This window comes from Tursiops truncatus, chromosome 1 (assembly GCF_011762595.2).
Source record: "Tursiops truncatus isolate mTurTru1 chromosome 1, mTurTru1.mat.Y, whole genome shotgun sequence".
Classification (NCBI taxonomy): Eukaryota; Metazoa; Chordata; class Mammalia; order Artiodactyla; family Delphinidae; genus Tursiops; species Tursiops truncatus.
The window spans coordinates 90327626-90337691 of record NC_047034.1 but is presented as its reverse complement, the minus strand read 5'-3'; positions in this window follow the sequence as shown (position 1 = coordinate 90337691).

Genomic DNA, 10066 nt, shown 5'->3' with positions numbered 1-10066 from the left:
AAGCAATTTCATTCTTTTATTTTTATCTTCCACCCTTGGTTAGCTGCTTGAGGTAAATATAACATTTGGACAAATATTTGCAACCAGATTGTAACATGTATGCCACTTAAAGTCCAGTGTGGAAACAACTTCATTTGGCTCAAATATGGTTTGAATTTGAACCAGTTATTTAAGTGTCTTAAGTTTTTACAATTTGTTTATCCTCTATCAAATAACTTTGTTATTTTCTGTTATTTCCAAAATCCTCCCATTTAAAATGTGTAAGCTACAACCTGGGGTTTGATTTGGTTATTTTTAACTAGATATTATAGAATTCTCTTGTTTATGTGGATGGGTTATAAGATTTAATTAAGACAAGAGTCATTTTATAAAAGATTTGGCAATTTTCTTTCCCTGAATGATGCTTCAGTAAAACTGCTTTACAAGTAGTGAACACAGCAGACTGATTTGATTGTTGAAAAATGAATAAAATCTGCATCAAACCACGCCAAACTAATTCTGAGTTCGAGTCATTTTGCCTATAGACCTATAATAACTATAATAACTAAAGGCCAGTAAATTATAATTTGAGAGACAACAAGATTTCTTCTTAAAGGAAACAAAAAGGCAAAAATACATGTAAGATGTTTAAACAGAATTTTCATTTGTGAGGCATTAGAGAAGGAATAAAAGACATATTTGAGATTTTTTCCTCCAATATGTGTGTCACTTTAAGCTTATTTTGAGACATAGAAGTAAATTTGCAAAAGAGTATAGTAGCACAGACCAGGGAATTTTGTATAGCTTCTCCTTTCTTCATTGTATATACAAAAAGTCAGAAGGAAGGATTTCTCTGTCATTGTTCTTTTTCATTCTCTCTGTCTCCACCTCTTTATTTCTCTCTCTCCCTGTCTGTCTCCCTTAAGCCTCTGGAGTAAATGCGTCTTTAGTGATAACATAGCATTCAGAATTCAACTTCCAGCCCACAGTTTTATGCAGAAGCTCTAGGCATAAGGAAGAAAACAATATCTCAGTGAGGAGTCTTCAGTCAAGGGTTAAAGCAGTCATGTTAGCTCTTTTATTTTTCTTCATTCTGCATCTCACATAGGGACACAAAGAGATCAACCAATGGGAATTAATTATTTAATCATAGAAAATACATGCAAGTGGTCAATGGCTGTACTTGTCGAGCACAACACTCAACAAATTTTCATTAAAATGCATTCACCAGGTAGAGTAGAACCTGGAACTCCTAAGAGACAGAAAGAGAATCAACAAGGATGAATACAAATTGACTAATGAAAGCAGCTATGAGTTGGTAATAACCCCTAGTTTTCAAAGAATTTTTAAGAAAATATAAACCTGACTTTATAAATTCTGTTTTCCTTTGATTTTAATTCAATTCATTAAAGCCCTCATATTTTACTATCATGTTAGGGACTTTTTTTTTCCTGATTAAAACAGTTCTATCATAGACTACAAAACAGAAGATGCCCTTTTAAAGGATAAATCCTTTAAAAGTGCCTACATAAAACTTTAGTCTATACATCTCAAAACAAAATGCTAATACCCTAAATCCATTATCATGGTGTTATGGACTGAATGTTTGCATCTCTCAAAATTCATAGATTGAAGCCCTCCCCCTCAATGTGATGATATTTGGAGATGTGTCCTTTGGAAGGTAATTAGGGTTAGATGGGGTCATGAGGTTGGAACACTCATGACAGGATTAGTGCCCTTTTTAAGAAGCGACACCAGAAAACTTGATGCCTCTTTACCACACAAGGACACAGAGAGAAAGTGGCCATCTACAAGCCAGGAAGAGAGCCCTCACCAAGAACCAAATTGGCCAGCACTTTGATCTTGGACTTCCCAGCCTCCAGAACTGTAGGGAAAATAAGTAATGTCTGTTGTTTAAGCCACCCAATCTATGATATTTTGTTATAGAGCCCAAGCAAACTAATACACATGGTCTATAAGAACTGATATTATGCAAAGACATCCTTGTTTAGGATGCAGAAGTCAGGCTGACCTCTGTGTGACCTTGAACAGGTTAAGAAATGTCTTTACTTATTTCTTTATCTAAAAGATGGGGGGTACTAATACTTGCCTCATTCAAGTGTGTGAAATTCAAACAACATGAAACAAAAAGCTTCACAGAGTGTATGGCAAGTAGTAAAAGCTAAAATAATCTTCATTATTTGAGCCCATCCCCAACACTTCCTTAGGAAGTCATAGCCCCTTATAGTTGATAGCACAGAATGTGACTTGATCAATTGCTTCCTATTTTTACAAAAACCTGCAGATTCCATTCCTTATTTTCACCAGTAATCCATTAAACATTAAAAAACACTTTTCATTTATTTTTGATGATGCCAACAAGAGGTATTTCACCCATCAAATAGCTCTTCTGAAATGTATTATCACTTTTTTGAAATATGATGTTACCATCTAAATTCTGGTTGTTTTTCAAGGGCTTTGAATTCTAAATCTATCTGAATAATATACTAATAAGTCAATATAGTAAACATTTTTGAGTGCTTGATACATGCTGAGAAAACAAAGGTTGTCCTGGGAGCTGTTGAGCACACAGGAGTGGCTAAGACAGGGCCCTGTCCTCAAAGAGCTCAGAATAGTAAAGGAAACACACATGCAAGTAAACATCTGGTAGTGTACTGAGTGCTCTAATAGGCATAACCATAAGACAGTGAAGACCCAAAAGAAGGATTGGCCAGTTCTTCTTAGGGTAGAAGCAAAGCCATCTTACAGAAGGTGAAACAATTAAAGTGTCTTCCAGCATTGCTTGAACCCTGTATCTTACTTCAAGAACTGACAGCAGCCAAAGTAAAATGAATTTGTGGAGGAACGATTATATGCAATGTGAGCACTTGATATCTCTACTCATGATTTTTTTTTCCATTCCAGGGTCCAACACAGGATACTACATTACACTGAACAATACTGAACAATAATAGTAGCAAATTGCAACTACCACTACTACTATTACCACTGGATTAATACTACTAGTAAAAATAATCTCTAACATTTGTATAATTCTTTACAAAGTATTTACACATTTCATCCCAGTTCTACCCTGTAGTCAGTATCTTAATTTAGTATCAAATGAGGAAACTGAGGTTCAGACAAACTCAACATTTGCAAAGTTCTTGTTTTGTTAGGAATGGGAAGGAAGCATCAATAACACTGGCACTATTTTCTTAAAAGTGATGAAGTATTAGAAAACAGAAAGAAATTCTACACCCTCCACATGCTTCAACTAACTAGTGTCCTAGCTCCCACTGTACTTGTTCTTAACTACTTGAAAAAATTAGTTAACATTCTCATTTGCATCAGTTAACATTCTGAGAACTCTAACAAATGCTGTTCATAAGCTGTATTTATACTACAATGCTTTTCCTTTTTTCACATTTTTAATTATGAAAGTAAAATATGCTCATTATCAGCAATTAAAAACAGAGACAAATATTAAGGGAAGAAAAAATTAATCCATAACCCTAAAATCCAGAGACAACCTGGATGATATATTTCCTTCTAGCCTGTTTTCTTTTTTGCTTGTGTTTGGACGTACATTTTTATTAGGGAATATACTATATAAACAGATATGTTATGCTGCATTATTATTTTTTTAATTTGGGGGGAATAATTTTATATTTACAGAATGCTTCCAAAGATTTTATATTTACAGAGAGTTCTTATAAACCCTTAATCCAACTTCCCTTAGTTAACATCTTATATAACTATGGTATATTTTTTAAAACTAAGAAATTATAACTTAATTTTTAACTAGACGACTTATTTTCTTCACATTTCACCAGTTTTTCCACCAGCATCCTTTTCTGTTCCGTCATGCAATCCAGTGTGTCACAATTAGATGTCATGTCTCCTTGGTCTCCTCTGATTTGTGAAAGTTTCTCAGTCTTTCCTTGTTATTCATGGTCCTGACACTTTGAAGACTACTGGTTCCATATTCCATAGATCATCACTCAATTTGGATTTTTAGTGTTTTCTCATAATTAGTGCCCTTCTCATCACATCCTATCAGGGAGTACATGATATCAATGTAATTTATCACTGGTGAAGTTAACTTTGATCCCTTGGTTAAGATGTGTCTGTCAGGTTTCTTCACTGTAAAGTTACTATTTTTCCCTTTCCATACTCTGCTCTTTGGAATTAGTTATAAGTAGTTATAATATATAAGCTACATATATATAGTTATATATATATATATATATATATTATATATATATATATATTTGGAATTTTTTTCTAAGAATGAATTGTCTCTTCACCATTTATTTCCATCAGAATGAATTCATGAATATTTATTTTATACATTGAGTTAGATTAGTTATTTTTGTTGTTGTTGCTCAAATTGGCTGCCATTTGGCTGTTGAAAGCTCTTTCATGGTGGCTCTTGTGTCCTTTTGAAATGCCCAATCCTACTTCTTTTTGTTTTTGAGCATTTTGTTAATTTCTGGCACTACAAGTTGCTCCAGGCTTATCTTGTATATATCTTACCCTAACCCTAGAATCAGCCATTTCTCCAAGAAGCCCTAATTCCTTTTATTCAAGAATGGTGTTAAATACTAAGATCTGGGTTCTAGGTGTTATCATTTAAATGGAAACACAATATTATTTATCAAATACATTATAGTACAACTGAACAACCTGTGATTTGGTCTGATCTACAATGGATGCTTCTCTATTTTTTTCTCACTAAAAGTACAATCTACATAGTATAGTGTACTGGTTAAGAGCCCAGGCTCTGAAACCAAGGAACCTGGGTTACAAACTAGTTCTCTCACCTACTTGCTGTGTGACCTTGGGCAAGTTGCTTAACCTTTCTGTGTCTCAGTTCTATCTTGGAACTAGCAATAATACCTATCTCACAGGGTACCTGTGAGGTTTAAATAAATTAATATTTGCAAAGCACTTGGAGTGGTGCCTGGTATCCATTAATTACCATGTATATGTTAGATGTTATCATCACTATTCTGATAACTTTAACAACAAGTGCAATACTGAAGAGTCAACATCTAATCATAGCCAACACATATTGAGTCTATCTTATGAGAAAGACACTCATTAATCCTATTCGTGAAGTATATCCTATTTTTAAATGAAATTTTTTTATTATTAATTTAAATTTGCTTTAATGGGCATATTTTAATTCATATTTTATTCTTTAAGTGTTTACATTCAATTTCTCATCAAAACTTTACATGAGAAGAGCATCTCCAAGATGGCCTCCATGGATGCCCTTCCTCACTGTGTATGCATGCTACCTTTCACATAAAGAAGCAGAATCTAGCTCTCCTTCCCTTAAATTTAGAATTTTCCTAGTTAAACAAGTTACTAAAATGCAGCAAGAGTAACATTCTTGAACTTTTGAAACTAAATCTTATCAGAAGCTTTGGTGCTTCCATCTGGGAATCTTGAAGTCCTTATTTTGGGGATGACCATCTCAGAATCAAGCTGCCATGAGGCTAAAACCTAAGTTGTATGGAGAGGCCAAATGTAGGCACTCAGGTTGACAACTCCAGTGGAGTTTTCAGTTAACAGCCAACTATCTTGGATACTTAGTTTAGTCAAACTTCAAATGACTAGACCCAGCTGATAACTGATGCCACCATATGAGAGATCCAAAGCCAAATTGTATACTGTTCAGTCAACCTACAGATCTGTGAGCAATAATAAATTATTGCTTTAAGCCAAAAAGTCTTTGGGCTCTTTGTTATGTAGAAATAAGTAACCAAAACAGATAACTTCTTCAATTTTTTATACTCAACAATTAATGAGAAACTTTGTTCACAGAAGTAAAGTTAGTAAATATCATAAGACTATTAATAGCTTTCTGACTGATGAATGGAATTTTCACCATTACCAGAATTTAGATGATTTCCTTTCTTTAACTAGTATTTCATGAAACACGACAACTCTTTTTTTTCTTTCATTCACCAATGTAATTTTGAAAAATCTTATAATAATATATTTGGATTTCAAATCCAATACTTTTTTATATCAAATATTTCAAAATAATGATACAGCTTTTCTTTATATACAGTCAAATGTTGCTCTAATGTATGTTAATGATTCTTCATTGAGATTAGCATTACAATATAAACTAAATATCATTAGCAAAATGTTTTTTATTCCATGTTTTCAAGATTTCATTTTCACTTGATCTATAAACTCTATGCATGTTAATGTTTTCATGGAGTCCTTACTGTTTTCATTAAGTTCCTTTAGAAGCTCAGTGATGTAAAGTTTAACAGGCCAATAACTATGCTTCAAAATAGCCAATGTGAGAATCATCCAGAAAAAAATGTTTTTGATTCTTACAGCTTAAAAATTTTTGACAAAATCTTCCCTTGGATGAGCAAAACAATTCAGTGTGAAACAGCAGGAAGTGGTGTCCGCTCCCATTTCTTCACATAAAGCTGAAAACAGTGTGGAGAAGCTTAAATTTTATTAGATTCACCACTTTGATAACATCATTAAATGTGGAATTCTGATCTACAGCCAATGTCTACATCTGAAAGCCTCACTGTGAAGAAAATAATGTATTTCTTGAACCTTAAGTTTTATAATATGAGCTGTATGCAAAAGTCTTTACAACTTTCTGTCATGTTCCCTCACTCTCAGGACACACAAATTTATGTAGGGTTTTCATATTATCTGTATCGAAGTATTCACTAATCAATTTAAACAATTCATCTCCTGTAAGCTTCTTCGGTATTTTATAGAACAAATAAAGTTCTTCAAAGCATTTCTCTTTAGAGATGCTCATTAGCATCATTACTGAAGTACTATTCAATCTGTAATGAAACTTCTTTAATCTAATAATATTCTGGATTAGTGTGACCTCTATGTAATTCAGCATGTCATCAGTGTGTCTACTAATTGCATTAATCAAAGAGTGGTACATTTTCTATTTTCTTTGCATCATTGACCCCCTGTATTATATTAGCAGTTTCAAGACAGGCTGTAAAAACAAAAAGTCTACAGTTGAGTGAGACATTCTATATTTGGACATTACAGAATTTTATTATTTTTTTTAAGAGTTAGATGTAAAATGGATTTATTTATTTATTTATTTATTAACATCTTTATTGGAGTATAATTACTTTACAATGGTGTGTTAGTTTCTGCTTTATAACAAAGTGAATCAGTTATACATATACATATGTCCCCATATCTCTTCCCTCTTGCATCTCCGTCCCTCCCACTCTCCCTATCCCACCCCTCTAGGTAGTCACAAAGCACCAAGCTGATCCCCCTGTGCTATGCGGCTGCTTCCCACTACCTATCTATTTTACGGTTGGTAGTGTATATATGGACATTACAGAATTTTATAATTAGTTCTTTGAGTGTAACCTAATATAGTATAAATAATTTCATAGAACAAATTTGTCTCTTTGTCATTCCTTCAATAATTATTTATCTAGACCCTACTATGTGCCAGGCACAGATCTTTGTCAGTGACCAGAATGTGCAAAGATCCTTGCCCTTGAGATGATTACATTTCAACAAGACAAGACAGAAAGTAAACTATATAAATAATAAAACTTATATTACCTAATATATTAAAAGATAATATATTAATTTGCTAGGGCTGTCATAGCAAGATACTACAAACTAGGTGGCTTAAAGAACAAAAATTTTATCACTTCTCAGTTCTGAAGTCTAGAAGACTAAGATCAAGGTGTAGGCCAGCCTAGAAGAGCTGTGAGGAAGAATCTATTTCATGCCTCTCCTCTAGCTTCTGGTGGTTTGCAGGCAATCTTTGGCATTCCTTGGCTTGAAGACACATCATCTTGATCTTTGCCTTCATCTTCACATGGCATTCTTTCTGTGTGTGTGTCTGTGTCCTAACTCCCCCTAATTATAAAGACACCAGTCATATTTGATGAGGGGCCCACCCTATTCCAATTTGACCTCATCTGAACTAATATATCTGCAATGACCCTATTTTTAAATAATGTCACATTCTGAAGCAATAAGAGTTAGAACTTCAACATATGACTCTTTTTGTAAGAACACAATTCAGTTCATAAGAGATGATATGTGCTATAATATAAAGAAAGTAGATCAGGTGAAGGGATGGGAGTCATAGAAAAGGCCCTTGGGTCAGAGTCTGCCCTCAAGCTAGAGGAATAGAGGGAAGTCAGTGTGGTTGGAGTGGAGCACATGAGAGAGCAGTAAAGAATGAAGATCCAACTCATGTAAAGCTTTGCAATCTATTGTAAATTTTGGCTTCTACCGAGTTAAATGGAAAGTCAAGGGAGATTTTGAATAGAGTGACATGACTGATTTCTGTTTAACAAGGGTCCCTCTGGCTGCTGTGTAGAGAATAGACTTACAGTGGGTAAGGACAAAAGGAGAAACACCTATTAGGAGGCTCTTTCAGTAATCCAAACACAAGGTGCTGGGGTCTAAGGACAGGGTGATAGCGGTGAAAACATGAGAAGTGATAAAAGTCTGCATTTATTTTTGAATTAGAGTTGACACGACTTCCTCACACACTGGAATGTCATATGGGGAAAAAAGACAGCTCAAGGATGACATTGAAGTTCTGGATTGTGCAACTAGAAAGAAAGGGTTGCTATCAACTTAGTGAAGGAGGATAGTTGGTGAACTGGGTTTGTGGAGTACTCTTTGCTGTAGGCAGCCTCTAAAACAGCTCCTAGTGATACCTACCTCTTAGTATTCATGTTCTTGTGTACATGCACATGACTCTCCTCTCAGCATGGGTTGTATTTAGGGACTTGTTTTATTTGATATATGACAGCAAACGTAATAGAAAGTCAATTCCTACATTAAGTTAAAGAAAGGCCATGGCTTCAGTCTTGGATGCTCTCTCTCTCCTACTCTCTGGATCTTTCACCCATCTTAGGGATGCCAGCTGCCATGATGAGCCACTGTGCTGTGGAGTGTTCATGTGATTGGGAACCAAGGGAGGCCGCTGTGCTGTGGAGTGTTCATGTGATTGGGAACCAAGGGAGGCTTCTGGCGAAGAGCCAGTAAGTTGTTGTTAGTCCAACAGCTCACAAGGAACCGAATCCTTCCAACAACCACAGGAGTGGATTTGGAAGTGACTCTTCTCCCTGTCAAGCCTGCAGATGAGAACATAACCCTGTCCACAAAGATGATGTCAATCAAGCTTATGACTGTCCTTGAGCCAGAGGACCCAGCTAAGCCACATCTAGATTTCTGACCCATAGAAATTATAAGATAAGGAATGTTTGTTGTTTTAAGCCAGGAAATTATGGCATAATTTGTTATGCAGCTATGGATAAGCAAAACACTCTTAAAAAGCTCAAAGCTTTTTCTGAGCAAAAACATTCATAATATTTTGGGGTAAGATACCAAAGAATTTTCTTATAACCATTGATTCATTTGCTAATATTCCATGCAAAAAAAAATATTTAAAGTGAGAGAGGAGAGAATTATAGGAACTGTCCAATGCACATTTGAAGAAATTCTCATTATATTGCTTAATGAGGGCTTAATATTTTTGCAATATTGGGTTTACCTTGGGAGTATGATAGCTTTCCAACTTTAATCAGAAGTTTGTCCATTAAGATGGGAAAACATATGTATGTAAAAATCATCTAAATAGAAATCCCTTAAAGGGACCAGAGACTATGAAACTTCCAAAAAATTCATTTTCAAAAATAGTTTATATCATCTCCATTCTTTTCTTTTTCTTTTTTTTTTTTTTTTTTTGTGGTACACGGGCCTCTCACTGTTGGGGCCCCTCCCGTTGTGGAGCATGGGCTCCAGACGCGCAGGCTCAGTGGCCATGGCTCATGGGCCCCAGCCGCTCCGCGGCATGTGGGATCTTCCCGGACCGGGGCACGAACCCATGTTCCCTGCATCGGCAGGCGGACTCTCAACCACTGAGCCGCCAGGGAAGCCCTATCATCTCCATTCTTAATAAAATTTAAAGACATATTTTCTAAAACTATGAAGAATTAAACATATTATGCAAAGTAAGAAGTAATAAAATGTTAATTTTCATTACTTAACAATTAAACTTTTGAAAATTTTACAGTAAAAATAT